At 40.9% G+C, this 24738-nt stretch overlaps 1 protein-coding gene across 5 annotated transcripts in view; it reads right to left on the reverse strand.

Annotated features, from left to right (window-relative positions):
* MYO1H (myosin IH) overlaps positions 1 to 24738 on the reverse strand; it is a 141376-nt gene that overhangs the window by 87592 nt on the left and 29046 nt on the right. The window contains exon 1 of one of the 5 annotated variants that reach the window (XM_082667327.1): positions 8900 to 8995. The exons of the other annotated variants lie outside the window; for them this stretch is intronic. The gene's annotated coding sequence lies outside the window, so the exon portion shown is untranslated. Of the gene's footprint in view, positions 1 to 8899; positions 8996 to 24738 lie in introns of those variants that run through there. 5 annotated transcript variants of the gene reach the window in all.

Below are 24738 nucleotides of genomic sequence, written 5' to 3' on the forward strand. Positions count from 1 at the left end.
AAATCAATCAATGTGATACACCATATTAACAAATTGAAGAAGAAAAACCATATGATCATCTCAATAGATGCAGAAAAAGCTTTTGACAAAATTCAACACCCATTTATGATAAAAATTCTCCATAAAGTGGGCATAGAGGGAACCTACCTCAACATAATAAAGGCCATATACGAAAAACCCACAGCAAACATCATTCTCAATGGTGAAAAACTGAAAGCATTTCCTCTAAGATCAGGAACAAGACAAGGATGTCCACTCGCACCGCTATTATTCAACATAGTTTTGGAAGTCCTAGCCACGGCAATCAGAGAAGAAAAAGAAACAAAAGGAATACAAATTGGAAAAGAAGAAGTAAAACTGTCACTGTTTGCAAATGACATGACACTATACATAGAGAATCCTAAAAATGCCACCAGAAAACTACTAGAGCTAATCAATGAATTTGATAAAGTTGTGGGATACAAAATTATTGCACAGAAATCTCTTGCATTCCTATACACTAATGATGAAAAATCTGAAAGAGAAATTAAGGAAACACTCCCATTTACCATTGCAACAAAAAGAATAAAATACCTAGGAATAAACCTATCTAGGGAGACAAAAGACCTGTATGCAGAAAACTATAAGACACTGATGAAAGAAATTAAAGATGATACCAACAGATGGAGAGATATACCATGTTCTTGGATTGGAAGAATCAATATTGTAAAAATGACTATACTACCCAAAGCAATCTACAGATTCAACACAATCCCTATCAAATTACCAATGGCATTTTTTACGGAACTAGAACAAATCATCTTAAAATTTGTATTGAGACACTAAAGACCCCGAAAAGCCAAAGCAGTCTTGAGGGAAAAAAATGGAGCTGGAGGAATCAGACTCCCTGACCTCAGACTATACTACAAAGCTACAGTAATCAAGACAATATGGTACTGACACAAAAACAGAAACATAGATCAATGGAACAAGATAGAAAGCCCAGAGATAAACCCAAGCACCTATGGTCAACTAATCTATGACAAACGAAGCAAAGATATACAATGGAGAAAAGACAGTCTCTTCAATAAGTGGTGCCAGGAAAACTGGACAGCTACATGTAAAAGAATGAAATTAGAACACTCCCTACCTCCACACACAAAAATAAACTCAAAATGGATTCGAGACCTAAATGTAAGACCGGACACTATAAAACTTAGAGGAAATCATAGGAAGAACTCTCTTTGACATAAATCATAGCAAGATCTTTATTGATCCACCTCCTAGAGTAATGGAAATAAAAACAAAAATAAACAAATGGGACCTCATGAAACTTCAAAGTTTTTGCACAGCAAAGGAAACCATAAACAAGATGAAAAGATAACCCTCAGAATGGGAGAAAATATTTGCAAACGAATCAACGGACAAAGGATTAATCTCCAAAATATATAAACAACTTATGCAGCTCAATATTAAAAAAACAAACAACCCAATCCAAAAATGGGCAGAAGACCTAAATAGACATTTCTCCAAAGAGGACATACAGATGGCCAAGAAGCACATGAAAAGCTGCTCAACATCACTAATTATTAGAGGAATGCAAATCAAAACTACAATGAGGTATCTCCTCACACCAGTTAGAATGGGCATCATCAGAAAATCTACAAACAACAAATGCTGGAGAGGGTGTGGAGAAAAGGGAACCCTCTTGCACTGTTGGTGGGAATGTAAATTGATACAGCCACTATGGAGAACAGTATGGAGGTTCCTTAAAAAACTACAAATAGAATTACCATATGATCCAGCAATCCCACTACTGGGCATATACCCAGAGAAAACCATAATTCAAAAAGACACATGCACCCCAATGTTCATTGCAGCACTATTTACAATAGCCAGGTCATGGAAACAACCTAAATGCTCATCGACAGACGAATGGATAAAGAAGTTGTGGTACATGTGTACAACAGAATATTACTCATCCATGAAAAAGAGCGAAATTGCGTCATTTGTTGAGACATGGATGGATCTAGAGACTATCATACGGAGTGAAGTAAGTCAGAAAGAGAAAAACAAATATCGTATATTAACGCATGTATGTGAAACCTAGAAAAATGGTACAGATTACCTGGTTTGCAGGGCAGAAGTTGAGACACAGATGTAGAGAACAAATGTATGGACACCAAGGGGGGAAAACCGTGGTGGGGTGGGGATGGTGGTGTGCTGAATTGGGCGATTGGGATTGACATGTATACACTGATGTATATAAAATTGATGACTATTAAGAACCTGCAGTATAAACAAAACAACAACAACAACAAAAAAGACCAGGGAAGGCTGTGAAAAAGTTCCAGGTTAAAGAGTTGTGACAACTAAACATAAAACCTGACCCTTGATGAAATCCTGCACTGGAGGAGAAAAGATGCTAGAAAGAAGATGATTTCAGGGCAAAAGGAGCACGAGATAAAGCAAATGGGATAAACTGCTCACAATAGGGGAATCTGGGTAAAGGGTATATGGGTCTTCTTGGCACTATTCTCATTCTTGTATGTAAACTTAAACATTAAGAAAAAATATATAAAACCAATCTTCCTTTTGACTCCAGGTTTGGTTTCAATATATATCTTTTCTTTTTTTTTTTTTTTTGGCTGCACGGCTCACAGGCAGCATGTGGGATCTTCCCGACCAGGGAGTGAACTCATGCCCCCTGCAGTGGAAGCTTGGAGTCTTAACAACTGGACCACCAGGGAAGTCCCGGTTTCAGTATGTTTCTGATAATTACAAAGCTGATTATATTGGTCATATTCCTAAAGAAATTCCTCAAGACCCTTTTAGTGTTCTGGTTACTGAATTCCAATTTTGGGGGGTGAGGTTCCCCACACATATTGTACGACAAGCAATTCTCAGGACACCCCCTGTGTGTCCTACAATTCTTTGATGCTGACACTATACCCAAATTCCACAGGTTAAGGGTTCATCCCCCCACCCCCACCCCACTTGTGATGACAACCCCAAGTCCAGGTTGTTACCTGCACTTGTGGCCAACTGGCTATAAACCAGAGGTTCCCATAACCCCCTCCTGAGGTTCAGTTAACTTGCTAGAGTGGCTCACAGAACTCTGAGAAACCTATTACTTACTAGATCACTTGTTTATTATAAAAGAATGTAACTCAGGGACAGCCAGACGGAAGTGATGCACGGGGCAAGGTATGTGGGAAGGGGCATGGAATTCCCATGTCCTGTGCTCACCACTGTCCCAGAATCTCCACGTGCTCACCAACCTGGAAGATCTCTGACTCCCGTCCTTTTGGGGTTTCTATGGAGGCTTCATTACACTGGCATGGTTGTGCCAGCTAAGGAAGGTTGCTCGCCTCCCAGTTCTACAAGAATTAAGTCATGAGCCCCTGTAGTCAATGGCCTTCAACACACCCTGAAAGGAATTCAGGGCAGAGATCAGGAATGAGGCACTCTGCGCACTGGGAAAACCGGCAAAATAGACCTTCAGATAGTTAGATATTTTCAGGAGAAAATTTTATGATCCTGGATTCTTATATCTTCCCATACTTAGAAAAGCACTAAGACCATTAACCAAGATATCAATTCCTTGTGACCAGCAGAAAACTTCTACTGAGATGTGGGCTTGGTTTCAGTACCTTTCACCAAAATCACACATACACTGTCCTCCCCCCTTACCTCTTTGGAACAGTTCCTCAGAGCTGAGAGGCTCTCTCCCAGGCTATAGTCCTCAGTAAGATACTGAATAAACTCAACCCACAGCTTTTCCGTTGTGCCTTTTTTCCCCAAGTCAACAATTGATTAAATCATTGGCCATTGGAGACTGATTCAATTTCCAGCCCCTCTTCCCTCCCCAGAGAGGGAAGAGGTTTTGGGGTGGGGGGCGAGCCCTGGTCTCCTGGCAACCAGCCCCCATCCTCCAGTGCATCCCAAAAGCCACCTCATTAACATAACAAAAGATGCCTTTTATCACTTGTAACACTTAGAAACTTCCAAGAGTTTGGGAAGCTGTGAGCCAGCAACTATAGACAAAGACCAAATATATATTTCTTATAAATCACAACATTACATCCAAATTATTTTAACTATTTAACTTTCTTTGTACTTTTCTTTGTTGGCAAAACAAAACAAAAAACCCAAAAAGCTCCTCCTCCTTCCCACCCAATCCCAACATGCAAAATTATATCTGAAACTTACTTCTTATCCAAATGTTTTTGCTTGCATCCTGCCCTTCACAGTAACCAGTGCGGTACCAGGCACAGAAGTAGTCTCAAGATAGCACTTTATAGACTCAAAATTCTCTAAACCTAAGGTATGATTAAGGTATGATTAAGTAGGATATTACCAAAAAGAACCTAGTCATACTGTGTGAGAAGTATGATATGTCAGAGATACTGATCTTGTCTTTATTTACATTTTTGATATTTTACTCATCATGGATTTTTTTACATTAATTTTGATTTTTTAAAAACATTGTTTATCTTGACTATTGAGGTTTTTTTGGCAACCATTTAAATTTTACACCCTTGCCTCATCCTAGTTCCAGACCTGCTGAGATTCAAAGTTCATTGATTTAAAAAAAAAAAAAAAAAATCAGACGTGAACAGAAAAAAATATTGCAGAATACTGGTGAGATTATGTATCTGTTAGGTTTATTTCTCTTTGATTCCCTTTACGCTACTGAAAAGAGCAATTCTGTACAATACTGTTGAAAAGGGGATGAAATGTATACATAATTCTATAAGAAATAATTTCATTTGCCACAAAGTCTCCTAACCCAGTCAACCTCAAAAAGACCATTTCTTTTCTTTCTTCAAAAGAAATTGTGGACTAAGTTATATAGCATGAAAAAAAAATAACAAAATGTCCGTTGACTGATAAATGAATAGACAAATGTGGTATATCCATACAATGTCATATTATCCAGCTTTAAAGAAGAATGAGGGAGTTCCCTGGCAGTCCAGTGGTTAGGACTCTATGACTTGGCACTTTCACTGCCTTGGCACTTTTCAATCCCTGGTCCAGGAACTAAGATTCCACAATCCGTGCTGCATGGCCAAAAAAATAAAAAGAATGAAGTTCTGACACATACTGTAAGATGGATAAATTTTTGACACATTGCTAAATGAAATACGTCAGACACAAAAGGCCATATATTGTATGATTCTATCTATATGAAGTGTCCAGAGTAGGCAAATCCATAGAAAGAAAGTAGATTCGTGTTTGCTAGGGACTAAGGGGAGAAGGAAAAGAGCAGCAACTGCTAATGGGTATGGAGTTTCTTTGTGAGGTGACAAAAATGTTCTGGAATCATGGTGATGATTGCACAACTTTGTGAATATACTAAAACTCACTGAACCGTACGCTTTAAACAGGTAAATGTTATGGTTTTCAAATGATAATAAAGATGGTATTAAAAACAACAACAACAAACAGGGAAGAAAAATTAACCACAGCCTAAGAATGCTAAATATAAGAAGAGGGGGGAAATGTCTATAAAATGAAACAGAGGCTTCTAGATACATGGCCAAGAAAATATCCTGCTAAAAAAGTAGGAGGCAGCTTTAGGCGGTAAAAAAATGTAGTAGCTTCAGCCGGCATTTTCAGCAGATCTAATCTTAGCTTTCCTAATTGCTTCATTTTCCTGAGCCTTATTTTCTCATCTGTGAAAATGTAGATAGTGATATCTACTTCCCAGGGTTGGTATGAGGGTGGCCTTCACACACAGTAGGATTGCGGCTCATATCAGCCACAATCGTGTATATCTGTGTGCTTCTGGTTGCTGTCTCAGTTCATCTCAAGAAAAAGAATAAGTCGGCAGTGACTAGACTGAATAGGCAAAGGTTATAAGTGAAAGAACATCAGAGGAGACTGCTGCCTACAGAGAGGGAGAGAAAACTAGGAAATGAATAAATAAGAAGGAGAAGGTGATGGATAAGCAAATGGGCAAGTGGGTCATTAGAGACGGCAGGATAAATGTAGAGTAGCAAAGGCATTTAGGTACCACCTAAATTTGGGAGCTGGCTTAAAAAGGACTAAGGTCCATGAAAATCTTGCAGCTCTTTGGTAATAGTAGCAAATCCTGACACAGTACTTATTCTGTGGCCAGTATTGTTCTAAGTGTTTTATACATTTTTAATCATTTACTCCCTACAATAACCTACAAGATAGATCCTGTTATTGTTCCTGTTCTCCAGTTGAGGAAACGAGGCACAGAGGAGATACATAACTTACCCAGAGTCACAAAGCCAGAAAGTCAGCTATAGTACCTGGTTCTTCTCTATTCCACATTTTCTCTATTGTACCTTCAAAATGTTTGCTTTATGAAGTGTGATAAAACCAAAATGTCATAGCAACTTGGGTTAGTAATAGCTTGAAATGATCTTTTAAGAGCCACGCGATTATTGTAACTGAGCTTTCAAATGTGCTATGAAAATCAAGTTGAAAAGATGTAAAACACACACTAGCCTGGGGAGTGAGCCTTGTCAGGGAGTTAGACCCTGGGGCTCTCATATGGGGGCGGCGAGCCTGGCATCCCTCCCACCGAGCTTTTTGGGGAAATGGTGAACGGGTCCCCTTCTCGGGGAGAAATATGGCCAAACACCTCACACCCAATCTTCTAAAAAGTGAATTGAGAGGTGTTGGGACCGACATCAGCAGATGTAAGGTCTAGACAATGTTCTCAATGAACAGTTTTATCACAATTTGAGCAAGTGTTTTCCCATAAATTAGAGACCACAGGGTTCTATTTTTTCCTTTCTGCAAGGGGGCAAATTTCCCCAGTCAAGAGGCACGTGGTGCTAATTTTCGGAGCCATAAACGTGTTCTACGTGCATTGGGGGAAAACAGTGCCTATGCTTGGAGAAGTTATTGACTGCCAATCTGTTGTTTCTTCATTTTCTTCTTTATCAGTAAATATTCATTGAGTGTCCACAGAACAAAAACAGGAAGATCTGTGACAAATCCCTCTACTTTATATGGTGAATCTGCCATCAAAAGACATAGCGCCAATTCTGACGTGTCTACTGGAGACAAAAAGAGATTTCAGAAGGAATCTCAAACACGAGAGGGTGGCAGAAAATCCTTATCAGGTTAGGTTGTGTGTCTGCTACAGAACTACACTATTAAACAAAAGCAGCTTTGAAAAAGGAGTTACACTCTACAACTGAGAGCAGGAGGGACAAATCATTGCGGGGGGACTGAAGGAATTGACCCCTGCCGTATCCATCATTTCCCATCACATGGAAGACCTGTCCCGACCCTTTTCTCTTTGCTGAAAGGTCTAAAAAGTTCTCCTGAGGAGGCGAAGCACATAAAAGCTGCTCCTAACAATTTTCCTTCCAGGGTGGTCTCCCTTCTTCCCAAGAAGCTCTTGGCTCTGAGGAGGGCCCAGACGTTGTGTCTGAATGTTTGGCCAGGCGTCTGGGGACTTCAGAGACCCCCACCCTGTGTGGGCATGAGCCCTCTCAAGAGAGATGACCCAGGCTGGATCTCAGAACTTCTGCCTCCTGTGGAAACCATTCCTCAAAAGTCCTTCTGAAGTCAGGTGAGCTCAAGAAGGAATTATTTGCCATCTTGGATTGTTAAAATATGAAAGGTGGGACAACCGAAAGCTCTGAAAATTAACAGGAGACATACTCCTGCAAACTTTCTAAAATGTATTTCCTACTTCAGACGCTGACGGACGGTTTAGTAACAGGATAGTAATGATGAAACACTAAAGTGTATGATACGTGAAGGATTATTTTAGAGTAAATTAGAATAATTAACAAAAAAGAGTCCCTTGCAACCAGGAAAATTTATCCATGGCATAATGCCATGCCCAAAAGCAGCATTTAAATGATACTTAAGTGAGCAGTCTGTCAAATTATGTCCAGTATTATAATATTCATTAATTTTGAAAGAAAAACTTCTACTGCTACCCACATTCAAAAACAACAACAACAACAAAAACAAAAAACCAACCCTCTGACGTAAACAGAGACAGTCCCAATCCGATGATTATTTTTGGTTTAACAACCCAAGACTACAACTATAAAGCCAGGTGAAACAAAGGGATAAAAATAGTGTGATTTCCTGGAAATCCCACGATGCAATTTCACTTTGAACTTGCAAGCAAATATCCAGGCATGATCTGCATGCAACTGGGTGGCGTTTTGTTCTAGAACGATGGGCCCCAATTAAAAATAATGAGGCTTGTCTCCAGCCGCCAGACCCAATTAGAGATAATAAGGAGTGATAGTTCCTGAAATAGATTCATTTTTCTCTGATAGACGAATTGGGACAGGGGTCTTGGTCGGGGTCATTGGGATAGGTCTGGCAACAAAACATGGGTCACTCAGGCTTAAGAAGCCCTTACGAATCCAGTTATTAAATAAGGAAGTAGGAATAACACCACAAATCGTTCATTCATCGGCCACTTACACCCCACCACATTCAGATCTACATTGTTAGCCAAACAGGGTGACTATTGATATTAAAAACTTCAAAATAATGACCGTAACCTTTAAATGATTGTTTAAAAAAATACTGGAACGGAAGTGTGGCTGACTTCACGTATGTGTGTTTATGCATGCGTGTATATGTGCACACACACTTGCCCTTCTTATTTGGAATAATTGTAGACTTGTAGTAAAGTTGCAGAGACAGTACAGGGAATTCTTATATAACGTTCGCCTAGTCTCCCTTAATGTTAACATCTTATATAACCTGGCACGTTTATCACAACTAAGAAATGAAATTACCATTTCTGTCAACTACACTTATTAGTCTGGGACTGGGAGAAGAGAGACCAAGATGGTGTGATGGGATTGAAGTAGAGGGACAGGGGTGCAGCAGGAAGTAATTCAGAAACATACAAACTGCTGGGGCCCTGGGCAACCGGGACAATAATGGGACCACTCACCAGGTGAAAGAGATCACCTGCACAGGTACAGACAGGCAAGCAGGTTGTGCCCAAGGTATCTGATTACCCTCTTCTGGCAAAGGTGGCTGCGAGCTGACAGGACCTCAGCACAGAAATGTTTTCTAGACAGAGGGTTTACCCTGTAATGAAAAATAGTCATCAAGGATGCAAAGGTCTTGCGTAAGCCTTAAAGAAGAGAGAACTAAGCCACTCTCAGGATGGTGCATTTGGAAAGATTCAGCGTGAATCCATCGTCTTCACCCCTGGTTCCCTGAGCAAGATTTTAAACTCTAACAAAATGACAACGTTAACACCTATATAAGAGACATATTGAAAAGGTGTATTTTGCAAAATATCTTAATCATAAAGAGGAAAAAAGTTTTAAAAATAAGTTTGGCAGATGGGATTTTTCCAAAGATGGTCACAAGCGTATCTCCCATTCCACCTGCTCTTCTAGATCTTTCCATTCCTCCATCAAAAGGTAGAGTTTAATTCCTCCCTTGAATCTAGGTGGGCTTGTGACTCACTTGTAACCAACAGAATGTGGCAGAAAGGACACTGTGTGGCTTCAAAGACACAACCGTCATCAGAGCAGCCCAGCTGCCCTGAGGCTGCCACGTTGTGTGGAAGCCCAGCTATGTGGAGAGGCCACCTGCAGCCCTTCTGGTTGGCAGCTCTCATCCTCCAGTCTCCCCAGCCAGGTGCCAGATGCGAGAGTGAACAAGCTTTCAGATAGCTTGAGCCCAGCTATCAAATCACTCCCATCCCAGCCTTCCAGTCTTCCCAGATGAGGACCCGGATATCACGGAGCAAAGACAAGCCCATCCCACTGTTCCCTACTGGAATTCATCACCCACAGGATTAGTGAGCATAATAAAAGCATGGTTGTTTATGCCACAAAATTTGGGGTGGTTTTTTATTCCCCAGTAGTAACCAAAACAATGAGGCATATACTCTCTTGACTGACCTCCATGGACCAAATCCCAAGACTAGCCATTTCTTTCCATCCCCTGTTGACACCTTGATGACACCCAGGCCTGCGGAACGCTCAAAAGCAGAAGACCTTCTAGAACCTTGTTACATAAGGTCCAGGAACTAGCAGCCTCAGCATCATCTGGGAGGGCTTAGAACTGTACCATCTCAGGCCCCATCCCAGACTTACTGAATCAGAATCTGCCTTTTGATAAGATCTCCCGGTTAAAATAAAATACTCAGGATTCTGTTTGAGTACTTCAGAATGCATGGCAGACACTGTGCACCAAAGACCAATCAGAGCTCCTTCCTCCCTTGCCTCCTATCTGACAGGATGGAAATGTAAAATGCTGGGTTTTCCAGGCTCCCTTGCAGCTAGGGGAGGCAACATGGCCCATATTTAGCCAAAGAACTACAAGTGGGAGTGCCTGGGAGAGGCTTTCAAGAAATCTTTTAAAGAAGGAAGATCCAATTTATGTATACGTCTTTCAACGCATCACGAAACATTTTAAAAACACATCCGGTTCTCTGCTTTTCATTGCTGTACGGTATTCCAGGTATAGATCCGCCCTGTTCAACCCATCCATTTCCCTAATGATAGATACTTAGGTCATTTCCAGCTCACCACTCCCTCAGAATCCAGCGTGATGAACATCTCAGATGTGTTCTCTTCTGAACATACATTCAAGTCCTCTCGGGAGTGTATGCCCAGGAGCGAGACTACTGGGTCATAAGGCACATAAGAACATAATTTCATTGCATTCTGCAAAACCCTTTTCTAGAATGATCGTAGAAGTCAGTCTATCCTTCCTTCAATAGTGCATTACGGCTCCTGGTTCTCTGTATCATAGCCTTTCCTTGGCACTTTCAGGCTTTACAATCTTCGCCAGTCTCACGGGTATACAGTGGTATTCCATTGCAGTTTACTTTGTATTACTGATTATTTGTGAAGTTAGAGAGAATGATTAACCACAAATGTTTATTAGCTAGTCAGTTTCACCTTTATGAGCCAGTCGGAGAAACTTTTCTCACATGCATGAGTGCATTTCTGGGTCTCTATTCTTCTTCACTGTTCGTGTGTGCTTTCATTATGCCTTAAGAGTGTGGATTAATAATTGATTGGAATTTTATCAAATGGTTTAATTAAGGAGAACTGACATATTTACAATGCTAAATTATCGCCTCCAAATCATTAGGGAAATGCAAATCAAAATACAATGAGATATCACTTCACACCCATTAGGATGGTTATAATTTTTTAAAAAAACACACAAAATAACCAGTGTTGGTGAAGATGTGGAGAAACTGGAACCTTCGTGCACTGCTGGTAGGACTGTAAAATGGTACAAGTGCTATGGCAAACAGTATGGAAGTTCCACAAAATATTAAAAATAGAATTATCATACAATCCAGCAGTTCCAATTCTGAGTATATATCCCAAAGAATTCAAAGCAAGGACTCAATCAGATATTTGCACACCCACGATCCTAGCAGCATTTTTCAAAACAGCCAAAAGGTGGAAGCTATCTAAATGTTTATTGATGAATGAATGGATAAACAAGAATGTGGTGTGTCTACACACACACACAGACAGAAGATGATTACTCAGCCTTAAGAAGGAAGAAAACGCTGACACACGCTGCAACATGGCTAAAACTGAAAGACATTACACTAAGTGAAATAAGCCAGATACAAAAGCACAAATGAGGCATAGAGTAGAGTCAGATTCATAGAGAGAGAGAGAGAGAAGAATGCTTGTGGCCAGAGACTGAAGGCAGTTAGTGTCTGATGGGTACAGAGTTTCAGTTGGGGAAGATGAAAAGAATTCTGGAGATGAATGGTGGTGACAGTTATACAACAATGTAAATGTACTTAATGCTACAGAACTGTACACTTAAAAATGGTTAAGATGGTAAATTTTGGGCTTCCCTGGTGGCGCAGTGGTTGAGAGTCCGCCTGCCGATGCAGGGGACACAGGTTCGTGCCCTGGTCCGGGAAGATCCCACGTGCCGCGGAGCGGCTGGGCCTGTGAGCCATGGACGCTGAGCTAGCGCGTCCGGAGCCTGTGCTCTGCAATGGGAGAGGCCCACGTACCGCAAAAAAAAAAAAAAAAAAAAAAAAAAGATGGTAAATTTTACTTATTTTACCACCATAAATAAATTATCTCATGCATGAAAAGCTGCCTCTCTCTCCATTTATTCTCATCTTGTTTCTGGATCTTTCAAAGTTTTAAAACTATTCTCCATTAAAGTGTTTTGCAACAACTATCAGATAGAGAAATTAGGGAAATGATCCTACTGACAATAGCATCAAAAATAATAAAATGCTTAGGAATAAATGTAACCAAGTAGGTGAAAGATCTGTACAATGAAAACTACAACACATTGAAATAAATTACACACACAAATAAATGGAAAGATATTTCATGTTCATGGATTGGAAGAATTAATATTGTTAAAATGTCTGTACTACTCAAAGCAAACTACGGATGCAATGCAAAATTCCTATCAAAATTCCAACTTTTAAAAAAATTTTTTTTACAGAGATAGAAAAAAAAATCCTGAAATTTGTACAGAACCACAAAAGACCCTCATAGCCAAAATAATATTGAGAAAGACAAGCAAAGCTGGAGGCATCATGCTTCCTGATTTCAAACTATATTACAAAGTCATAGTGGTCAAAACGTGTGGTATCGGCATTAAAACAGACACACAGATCAATGGAACAAATAGAGAGCCCGCAAATAAACCCATACGTATATGGTCAATTAATTTATAACAAAGGCACCAGGAATATACAGTGGGGAAATGACAATCTCTTCAATAAATGGTGCTGGGAAAATTAGACAGCCATGTGCAAAAGAATGAAACTAGACTCCTATATTACACCATACAAAAAAAAAAAAAATCAACTCAGTATGGATTAACTTAAACATAAGACCTAAAACTGTAAAACTCCTCAAAGAAAACATAGGGGATAAACTCCTTGACACTGGTCTTGGCAATGATGTTTTAGATTTGATACCAAAAGCAAAGCAGCAAAAGCAAAAATAAGTGGGAGTGAAACAAACTAAAAAGCTTCTGCACAGCAAAGAAACCTAGCAAGAAAATGAAAAGGCAACTTACAGAATGGGAGAAAATATTTGCAAACCTCCTATCTGATAAGGGTTTAATATCCAACATATACAAGGAACTCATACAACTCACAGCAAAAAACAAAAACCCCAATTAACAAGTGGGCAAAAGACCTGAATAGACATTTTTCCAAGGAAGACATACAGATGGCCAACAGGTACATGAAAAGATGCTCAACATCATTAATCATCAGGGAAATGCAAATCAAAACCATGATGAGGTATCATCTCACACTTGTTAGAATAGCTCTCATCCAAAAGACAAAAGATAACAAATGCTGGCAAGAATGTGTGGAAAAGGGAACCCTTGTGCACTGCTTGTGGGAATGTAAACTGATACAGACACTAGGGAAAACAGTATGGAGATTCCTCAAGAAATTAAAAATAGAACTGTATGACCCAGCAATCCCACTTCTGAAGGAAACGAAATCACTCTCTTGTTGAGATATCTGCACCCCCTTGTTTATTGAAGCATTATTCACAACAGCCAAGGTACGGAAACAACCCAAATGTCTGTTGACAGATGAATGGATAAACTCAGCGTGGTATATATACACAATGGAATATTATTCAGCCTCAGAAGGAAATCCTGCCATTTTCGACATCATGGATAAAGCTAGAGGACACTATGTGAAGTGAAGGATGCCAGACAGAGAAAGACAAATACTGCATAGTATCACTTACATGTGAAATCTTAAAAAAAAAATAAAAAGACAAACTCAAAGAAACAGAGTGAAAAGTGGTTGCCGGGGGTTGGGGACTGGGGTTAATAGCGTGAGGTTGGTAAAGGGTACACATTTTCAGCTACCAAATGAACAGTCTGAAGATCTAATGAAAAACATGGTGACTATAGCTGATAACACTGTCTTATATAATTAAAATTTGCTGAAAGCAGATCTTAAATGTTTTCACAGACAAAGAAAGGTAAGTATGTGAGGCGATTTGTTAATTACCTTGATGGGGGGGAATCCTTTCACAACATCTATGTTTATCAAACCATCACATTGTACCCTTTAAATCTTACAATTGGCAATTATACCTCAAAAAAGCTAAAAAAAGTTTTGGATACATCTCATTCTTTTTAGTGGCATATAACATGTGTCTATTGATTGACTGATTGAGGTAAGAACATTTAACATGCGTTTTACCCTCTTAAATTTTTAACTGTGTAACACAGTGTTGTTAAGTGTATTTTACTGGCGTAGTGTTCTACAGACACCTTACCCCATCCCACACCTTTCCAGGCCCCTCTCCCACAAGGAGCCCAATTCTTTCTTGTTATTTTCCAGACCAGAGGAAATCAGGTGGATAAACAAGGTATTGGTGATTTAACAACTGAATTTTAAAACACCAACAAGGAATGAGATAAGAGCATAAAAGAATGGCTTCACACTGTCCTGGACAACCGGAAGGCAGATTATTTGGAAAGAAAAACAGGCAACTAACTGGACTGCTCTTGTACCCAGGATCTTGCCAAGTGTCAGATCCTAGGGAGCTATCCTTTCACCAGAAGACCCTGTCTGAAGGTCTTGGAAAAAAGAAGGAGGAAGCCTGCATTTCCCGATTCTGAGACCTAAAGGTGTGTTTGAATAGTAACAGCTAGTTTTTATTTGTCTAAGAGAGGAGAGTAGACCTACAGTAGATAATCCAGGAGTGCTTTCTATGTGCTTGCAAGACGTAATCCACAACATCCAACTACATGCACATTCCTTCTACCCTCTGCCCTTGGGACCAACAGACCTTGGCTTCCATCTGCTTCTTTGCTCCTTAGACCCAGCTGGGTGGGAAAGATACCAAGATGGCCAGAATTGGGAGGGACTGCTAACAAGGATTGTTTTCAGCTGATGGAGGGCTCTGTCCTAACTTAAGAGAGGCAATGAGGAGCTCTTAGATCATGCTGTGTCCTATGATCATCGACAGATGGGTAAGCTCAGCTCAAGTTATTTTGCCTTCTGTCCCCCTTAGTTTTCTCCTGACTGGGACAGTTCTGAGCAGGTAACCAGGGGCAGCTTGGTTAACAGTTATCAGCGTGGCTAAGGGTGAGTCTGCTCTATCGTTCACCATCAGCATCGTACGCACGGAGAGCCTGTAAAGGACTTAAAAGTTACACACACCAAACAGATGAAAACCAATACAGTGAATAAACTCAACATCTAGAACAGTGCCGTCAGTAGAACCTCCCATAACGATCGTGATGATCTGGGTCTGCATTGCCCAATATGGTAGCCACCCAGCACTTGAGATGTGGCTAATGAACAAGCAACAAATTTAAATTTTAATTCATTTTAAATAGCCCCATGTGGCTATTGACTACCATATGAGACAGTGAAGGTTTTGTTTTTTTCAATCTGTTCCTTTCCTCCCCAGTCTTACAATAGTCCAATGGTTCTCAGCCAGGGGCAACTTTGCCCCTGAAACCCAGGAGTCATTTATCACTGGAGATATTTTTGGTTTCATCGTGGGGGGTGGGGTGTCACTGGCATCCAGTGGGTAGATACCAGGGTCGCTGCCAAACATCCTACAAAGCGCAGGACAGCTCCACACCGCCAAACGGAGAATCAACAAGCCCAAATGTTAACACCAAGGCTGAGAATCCTTCTCTAGCCTTGTTTATGGTAAGTAAGGCTTTTCATAATTTGTACGACTGTTATTTTCTTGATTTTTCAAAAACTATTAAATTATGGTAAAACATAAAATTTGTGGAGTAAACACATAAAATGGCAACTACCATTCTACTTTCTGTCTCTGTGAATTCGACTGTTTCTAGGCACCTCATGTAAGTGGAAAGATGCACTGTTTGTCTTTTTGTGATGGTTTATTTCACTTAGTATAATGTCCTCAAGGTTCATCCATGTTGTAGCATGCGTCGGAATTTCCTTCCTTTTTAAGGCTGAATACTATTAAGTTCTGTTTATCCATTCACCCTCTGGTGGACACGTGGGTTGCTTCCACCTCTTGACTCTTTTCCATAACGCTGTGAACATGGATGTGTCATTTAACTGATTTAAAAGAAACTGGGAATAATTTTAAACTTACAGAAAAGTTGCAAAGATTATACAGAGAGTTCTCATCTGCTCCTCACTTAGTTTCCTCCATTACTATTTCATATCACCATGGTACGTTGTCACAACTAAGAAACCAAATGTGGGACATTTCTATTAACTGCACTCCAGACTTAATTCAGATTTGACCAGTTTTCTTCCACTAAGGTCCTCTTCTTCCTCCAGGATCCAACCCAGGACACCACACTGCCTTTAGTCGTCACCCCTACCCGGTCCCTTCTGGGCTGGGACAGTTTCTTGTTCTTTGTTTTCATGACCATGACAGGTTTAAAGGGCACGGGTCAGGTATTTTGTAGAATGTGCCTCAATTTGGGTTTATCTGTTCTCATCAGTAGAGCAAACGTTAGAGATTTAGAAAGAATACCACAGAGGTGAAGCGCATCTCGCCGCATCCTATCCCATCCCCTCAGGGACTCGTGGGATCCACATGACATCACTGACATTAACTTTTATCACTTGGTTAAGGTTGTATGGGCCAGGCTGCTCCCCTGTAACGTCACTATTTTTCCCTCTCTATACACTGTTATTCGGAGGTGAGTCGTTAAGACCAGCCCAGTGGGGAAGGGGGAGGAAAGGGGAGAGAATTAATATCCGCCTCCTGGAGGAGAGAGTATGTAAATACATTATTTGGGACCTTCCGTTAAGAATATTTCTCGTTTCTCCCCCATTTATCGATTTTTTTCAATCATTCATGTCGGTACATGCTCATGGATATTTATTTTACACTTTAGGTTATACTCCAATTTTTCTGTTTGTTTTGGCCATCCCTCGCTTTTCTAAACAGTATATCAACAACCATGTATCCTGCACTTGATACTTTAACATGTTTCAAACCTGACAGGCTTCTTCCAAGGAATGAGTCTTGCCTCAATGTTACTGATATCATTGACATTTATGACAATAAAGGCCACATTGATCATTCTGAACAAGGTCCTATCCACCCCAGCGCCTGAGAAACAGAGCTGAGCTAAGAGCCAGTTGCCACGCTGGCTCTAGAATAATCCTGAGAAGCTTACAAGCGTCCCCTCAAGATGGGGCTGCCAAACCCTTCTGGGAGGGTAATTAATTGGTCCAATAGAGGACACGGTCATTATCACTCGGCTGGCCCATCTCTGTCACAAATCCCTGGGTTCAGGAAAAGCAATAAAACCCGTGTGGGGTGCACATGCCTAAAAGCAAGATAATTCCTGGAGTCAGACGTACACAGTGTTCACTCGTACTTTTGTTTTGAGCTCTGTAACAAAACGGTGTTTGGAAACAATACTTAGGATAAACAGTTCATCTGGATATAAGGTTTTGCTTTGTTTTTCAGAAACAAATCCTAAACAGCCAAGAGAACTGCCTTAAACTCTTTTAGGCATTCAGGCTTTTGGGTTTTCTTCTGAGACAACTTATTCTCCTGATTGGAAAGTTATTTCTCACCTTTACATCTGAAATCAAACCAGAGATTTGGAGGGAGAACTTATGTGGTTGTATATAGACATTGCCTATGAATCTTAATCACCACTGAAATGGCTACGCTCTGATTTTAAAATGTTGTGAACAGTTATTTTAAGAGTACAAATAGTTTAAAAAGAAAACAGGCTTACTTACCTAGTTCAGAGTCCCAAGAACACACTGGCTGCTCACTTACTGTAACGTGGTCTGGATTCAAGACTGTGTGTACGAGGGTGCCGTTTTCACTCTCAACATTAAGTATGTCAAGGGGTTTTCAGTCTGTGGCTCTGCGGACTGACAGTTTCAAAATCAGGGGCATTGTATCAATCTTTAGGAGTCCTTTTCATTTCTGGTGCAGATTAATTTCTGAAGCAGAGAACCCTCCCTAGCCCCCAGTCCAGGCAGCACAGGATGACTTTCTTCCCCGCAATTAGTGAATAGCAGGTATTGGTTTTGATAACCAGCTCTCTGGACTGGGCACATCTGCCAAATCCCCACTGCATGTCCCACTATGAAGTTGCTCTTTACAGGAATTCTCGTGGAATTTACAAGAGTTAAAGCTAAGCACACTGAGAGGATGCTTCTGCATAGGCACTTGGTAGGTTTCAGAACACACAAAAGGCGCTGCAGAATATGGCACAGGCTAGGTGATGAAACGCAGGCATCCTTAGGGACTGAGCATCTCAAACAAGTCAGGCGCTAGGACCTCCACCGCATTTCTCCAGGCTGAAGTTGTGGAGGTCTTTTTGTCCGTTACACCCATGCATGTAATCAGCGATTGTTCCTATTGTAAATCCCAGATTCACCATCTGTATGTTCCAAAGGGCTGGGTGATTGTTAATATCCTGTCCCTATGGGATTAATCTGAAATTTCACACTAAATGATTTTTAAGTATAATTTGTTACAATGATACAACATTACCATTTCTAAAACAAACAGCCAGGATTGTTACCTTGCAATAAAAAGCAAAAAGTTTGTGTGCTACTGTTTTACATTCACTTCTCTTTAGACACAAATAGAGGTATGGAAAAAAAAAACAAAACAACCCAGCCCAGAACCTTGGGAAGGGGTTTTAAGTAAGGGAACACACTGCTTTTTTATTCCTGGTGAACAGGATCTGAACGTGCAGTAGTGATAAAAGTAAGAGAATATTCTGAGCAGTCTTTAAAAACCACTCAGGGTTGTCTGGTGTTTGCAGAAAAAAGAAACTTACAGTAAAAAATCCAAGTTTGGATTCTCTATTGAGCAAAGAACTGTTAAAAGCTTTCTGTAGACAAATGAGGAGCCTCCAAAACCAGTCTGTGATATTAAAAAGAGCTGGCTTGAAGTGTGCAGAGAATATTCTTTTTCACGTCTTGGTTTGCTACACAAAAGGTGTTACTCCAGTCAAAAGTTTTAACGCTACGAATTTCAAAATATACTGTCCAAAATAGTATATTATTTGGAATAAAATCTAACCACAGCCAGGATACCAAACATTGAGACAGTTTTGCATGCTTTACTAAGAATGAAGCCTTCCCACTAGATTGAAACGCATACAGCAATTTTATTTTCCTGAACTTTTTAGGGTGGGTTCAAATTTTCCCTTTTATGGATCAGATGGCCGAGATGCTGGAACCACTTCAGCAGTTACAAAGTTCGCTCAACTTCATTTTTATTATAATCTACCCCATAAACTAAACGTATGACACCTATGGGACCTGTGTGGTGACCAGCAATTCCCTGGGGTGTACCTACATCCCTCTCAGTGGGATGTGCCTTGTCCCAAGCCATGCATCATTCAAAAAGATGCCTAAAAGGGCCTGCCCATTAGAAACCACTCAGGGCAGGAGTGTAGGAGGGTGGGGTCCCGCTACCACTTCTTCCCCAACCCCTGACACGGTCAGGTAGAAGAGCTAAAGTGAGCCAAATCAGAGTTATTTCCTCCTGTCTCATATGGGCACAATCGCACCCCCACACACACACACCATTGTGAGGACCAAGAAAGATGTACAAAGCACTTAGCACATCATCATGCAGAATCAGTTTTCCAGAAAGGATACCTTATTTTTTTTTTATTAGCTACTGACCATCTTTCTGAGGTTCTGACAGCATCACGGGCACGAAAACCATTTTACTTTTGTCTTCATTATCATAAGAAAACAAAGATCCAAGAAAAACATGGTCAGAGACCAATGGCAAAGACCCTGGCCTTGGGGTTGGGCGATAAGGAGTAGTGGAGCCTGTGGCAAACTGGAAAGCACGTGACCCTCCCTCTAACGGGGGTGGGGGGTGGGGGGGTTCGGCAGCGGCATTCAGCCTGAGCCATCCGAGCCGAGGGCTCCCCCCTGGGATTGTGGGCCTAGCACGGCCAACTTTTCAGATTTTTCAAGAAAAGCTGGAAATCACAGCTTGAAGGATTTTAAAATGCTGGCTTCTAATTCAAGTTTTTAAAAAGAAAGCCCATGACCCAAACAAAGCCTGTCTGTGGCTGCGTGTGGCCTGCAGACCCCTGGTTAAGGATGCCTGCTAGAAACCAATAGAAAAAGACATACAAAGAAAACAGAATACAGAATAGCGATCGTCACAGTTCTGTCTAATAATGTAGACTCTGATGAGCTGTGGAATGGTATATTTATTGCACCCATAATATAGATCTAGAGGCTGCAGCAATATACAATGAGAATATACATATACACACACGACAAAGTACGCAAAGTGGCCAGATTAAATCAATTATAGAATTCAGAGGCAAGAGCCTTCCCCACATGCTGATTGCTGAATGGGAATTCCTGGTGGATAAATGAAAGAAAGGGCTTAGATTGGATACAAGTACAGATTGGGGCAGGAGATAACGATCTTGGATATTTTTTTCATACCTAAAACAGCATTATCTTGAGGGAGCCTAATCTAATGTCTCCCTGGATGCCAGAAAAAGGCTGTCCAACCTTTCAGATCACGAGAGAACTGTAGTAAATCCAGACTATTGATTTGAAAGGTTGAGAGCTTCCCAGAGTGACTCAGTTGATTCCTTATTTGCTCCAGCAGAATCTAGCTACAGAACAATTAAGAACCTTTAGGAATTCTGGAAACACAAGCCCGTCACTGGCTGAGCATCTCCTATACATCAGGCGCTATTTCCACGCCTCACACAGCCCTGACAGAGGGGTGTCGTTTTTTCAAAATGGGGAAACAAAATTACGGGAATAACTCACCCCAAAACTACTCAGAAGGGAGGGGCAGCACTGAGACTTGAACCCGGGTTGGCCTCACAGCTGAGCCATTTCAAAGTCCCCCTCCTAGGGTGCTGTCATCACATTTAGAGTCTGCAGGGAATGGGTGATTCTAAATCTTCTAATTCATATGGAACTGTTATGTTAAGATGTCTGGGGTTATTTACTTTCCAAAAATAAAATATGCTTCAGGTCAAGATTATGCCAAACCATTAGATATGTCTTTTTTTATTCAAGAAGTATCTCATAGTTTTTCAGGGCCGGATAAATGAGCGTTACATCAAGGAGCATTATAACAATGTAGGTAGCCAAGATCACCCAACTTTTTAAAATATTTTTATTCTAGGAGCCTGTTTTAGTCTCTAAAGTCTTTGGGTTTTTGTTTTTTGTTTTTTTTTTTAAGTCTTTGTGTTTTTAAACTGAAGCCAAATAGAAAAACAGGCCAATAGTTTCAATGTGGTCACGGCCAAGATACATACATTGAAATTGATACCGGATTTTAAGGGTTTTTTTAAAGCATTTTATTTTTTTACTCTGAATTATCACGATTAGCTGTAATTAAATTTGTTAAACCAACAGAAACTTGCTTGTCCATGTTCAACAGAAAAATTGCTACTTGTGTACATGGACTTGGCACTGACATTCTAGGGTGAGGTGTAGAACTCCATGGAATTTCGGCACTGGGTGAGCCTCAGAGCTCTAATCCGACTTGTCTCTGGTTTGTGAATCCCCCTTCACCTCTTCTTAACCTTTGCATCAGCAGCTGGGTCAAGGGCACTTTCTACCATCAGAGGAGACAGGCCAGCCTGGGACTGCTCTTACTGTTACCAAGTTTTTCCTTATCCGGGTTAAAATAAGCCCTGGAACCTACAACCCAGTGATCTCAATTTGGCTTTGGGGAAGTCGCAGACAAAAAAAGCCTCTGGGTTTTATTCTTTCAGCACTCAAATTCTCAAAAGAAAAAAAATTAATAAAAGGAATGCCTAGACATTGCCAAAACAACAACTAAATTAAGTTATTATAAAGGGGAGGACAAAGCTCCAACAACCTGCTTGGAGCACATTCAAGGGTCCCACTCCATAAAAGGCTGAATTTATTAGCTACCAACCACCTTTCTGAAGAGTAGGACAGGGCAGTGATTGAACTAGCGGAAGCAATAGGGTACCATCAAGATATAAAAACCTTAGAGTACTCCCTTCCTGGAAACCTCCAAGGGTTTAGCATCCTTTTATTAAATAAGACGTATGCCAACAATTATAAGTGGCATTATCCTCTACAGGCGCACTCCCAAAGAACCATAATACACGTATCAGTCATGCTAACAAGAGCAAAAGAGATCAACGGCCCGCGTACTTTCATGATCTCCCACAGAAAAAACCCATTCTGTCCTCCCATCTGCAGAAGCTGTGTTTAGACATCAAACAGGGGCTTCACGGCGCCATGGAACCGACATCTTAGGAAATCAGAATCAGAAGTTACTTTTAGAGGCAGCATCAACCTTGGGGAGTGAATACTGGGTAAGCTTTCTGTTGAGAACTTTCTTATGAGAAAATGCCACCTGACTAGATTTTGCAATTGACCAAGCAAGAAAAAAAAATTTTTTTTTAAGCCTGTAAGTCTCCTGCGTGCCAGACACAGTCCAGGGCGCTGTGGCCTAGACGGGTTGTTCTAGTATAATCATTCGTGAAAAAGCACCTTGACGTTTCTGCTTCAAAGATACGCCCTGTGGTTCACTACACCAGCCAGTGAATCAGGGTGGGAGAAAGAGAAGTGATTATTTATTGCTACAAATCATATATTCCCGACCATGCGCCCTTTGCCCCCTCACTACCGGAAAATTAGAAAAAGCAAAGCAAAAGTCAAGAACTTAGGAAAAAGAAGAAAGAGTCATAGCCTGTAATAATACCAAGCTGCTTTCTGGTCAAACAAAGCCTGCTTTAAACTTGCTAAGTGAGTGAGTAGTTTTTAATCCTTCAATAGCAGCACAGTTCCTACACACTGCCTATGAACTGGTCTTCCCAGTTATGACTGAGTTGGTTTTAAGCTCATCAACAACATCCCAAACAAACATTTCTTACATAGCCTTGGGCACCCTAGCTCTGAACAGACCAGGCAAATAATCTACTGCTTAACTCCCAAAACTTCAGAAATACCCAGCCCAAGTTAGAACATTCTCTGCTACATCAAACCAGAGAGCAAGCAGAAAAGCCATATACCTATTGTTTTTGCTCCTTTCTGCATTTCCTTTATAACCAGAGGACTGAGGAACTGTTGAGGCTTTTGGAAATCTTGCTAGCAGGGAAGCAGATCCATTTGCAAAATCAGAATCGATCTGAGGCTCTCCGTAGGCAGAAGCAAATGATAAGGTGCTATATAGCCATGGAAACAGGTGAATTTCACATTCTTTCATTTAAAAAAGAAAAAAGGGTAGTATTGGCCATCTTTATGTAATTCAGTAAGATCACCTGGTACAGGCGCCCATATTTATTCAATCAGAGAATCGCCGGAGACTTGTTACAAAACAAGAATTCCTCAGCTCTTCCCTTTTATGGTTCTAATTTCACCCCAGGTGACTCTTATAATTCAGCAGGCTTGAGAAATACCATACATTTATAAAAGGGAAAATACATTAACCTAACAAAAGAAGGATTTCTGCTAAGTTACCTGGGTTTTCTGAATAACTCTAACAGTAGGCGTTTGAGTGGCAATATTGTCACCAACCAACCCTGAAGCAAAGAACTCAAAAGCTCAACTCTTTAGGGAAATGATACACTTGCTAACCAAAAATCCCTGCAGAGAGGCCAAGTTCCTAAGGAAAAAAAGGGGGTTTTGAGGACTGCCCAGGACAAACTGAACCTCTATTTTAAAAAAATGTTTTATTTTAGTGAAAGGTCTTTGCTCTTTTTTCTCCATAGTGCATGAGTCTGCCTTTTATTTTAAAAGCTTTACTGACTCCACCAGGCTTCAGAAGGGAGACTTTCTTTCCAAACCACTCTAAAGATATAAAATTATACCTGGATGAAAAGGACTGTTACTTCAAAAGGAGGTTGTCACGTCAACCCCCACCCCCCCTACACTATTTACTGACAACTCCATTAAGGATTAACAGAAATAAACCCAAATGCTTTGAATGCTTACAACTTAACCTCTGAATTAATTGGAGGTCATTCGGGGACATTCAAAGCAATGTAAACTACACTGCTACATTAGTGACGTAGTAAACTACATTACTACAATGTAAACTAGAACCGGTCAAAATACACATTTTCAATATATGCAGGTCGCAGAGAGATGAAAGCTGAGACGTTTCATGACCATGACCTTAACTAACATCTGTAAATTACATTTTCCCCCCTAGAGACTGCAACCTGATCTATTTACTTCTGGCAGAGAAGAAAGGAGCAAGGGCGCCCAGGTGCTACAAGAAAACCATTCGGGACATGGAGCAACGCCAAGGTCACAGCCCACCTGAGTGAAAAATGAAATCCAGGTACTGTACACTCAGCCTAGGCAGTCCCAGCTCCTTCTTGAAAGTAAACAGTAGGTCGGAAAGGCTTCCAACCACAGGTGCGGAGACGCGGTTCCCCTGCCCGCTACGGGATAAATAAACAACGTGAGGACAGCCTGGAGAAACCCAAGAAGCACTGGAGGCCCGGGCTAACTCGAGGCGCAGATTTGAGTCGAATATCCACACGCAGAGGCAGAGGCTGTGGAGTCGCCGTGGCCTAGTACGAATCCCCACTCTGCCCGTGCGCCCTTGTCCACTCATTACCGCCCAGAGCTTCAGTTTCCCTCTGTGCCAAAAGGGGACCATCCTCTCCCCTAAGGGGATGGTGTGAAGGATAAACGAGGCGGCAGAAATAAGCAAATAAAGGATGACTGTGACTATTATTGCTGTTGTTATTTCAAACTATTCCAATAGAGGCTCAAGAGGGAGGGAGTCGAAAATGCAAGCTTTTTCGGGGGATCAAACTAACTCAAGCCCCACTTCTAAGGCGTCTGGGGAGACCTTTGTCCGCGCT

The sequence above is a fragment of the Grampus griseus genome, assembly GCF_964374135.1.
Source record: "Grampus griseus genome assembly, chromosome: 12".
Lineage (NCBI taxonomy): Eukaryota > Metazoa > Chordata > Mammalia > Artiodactyla > Delphinidae > Grampus > Grampus griseus.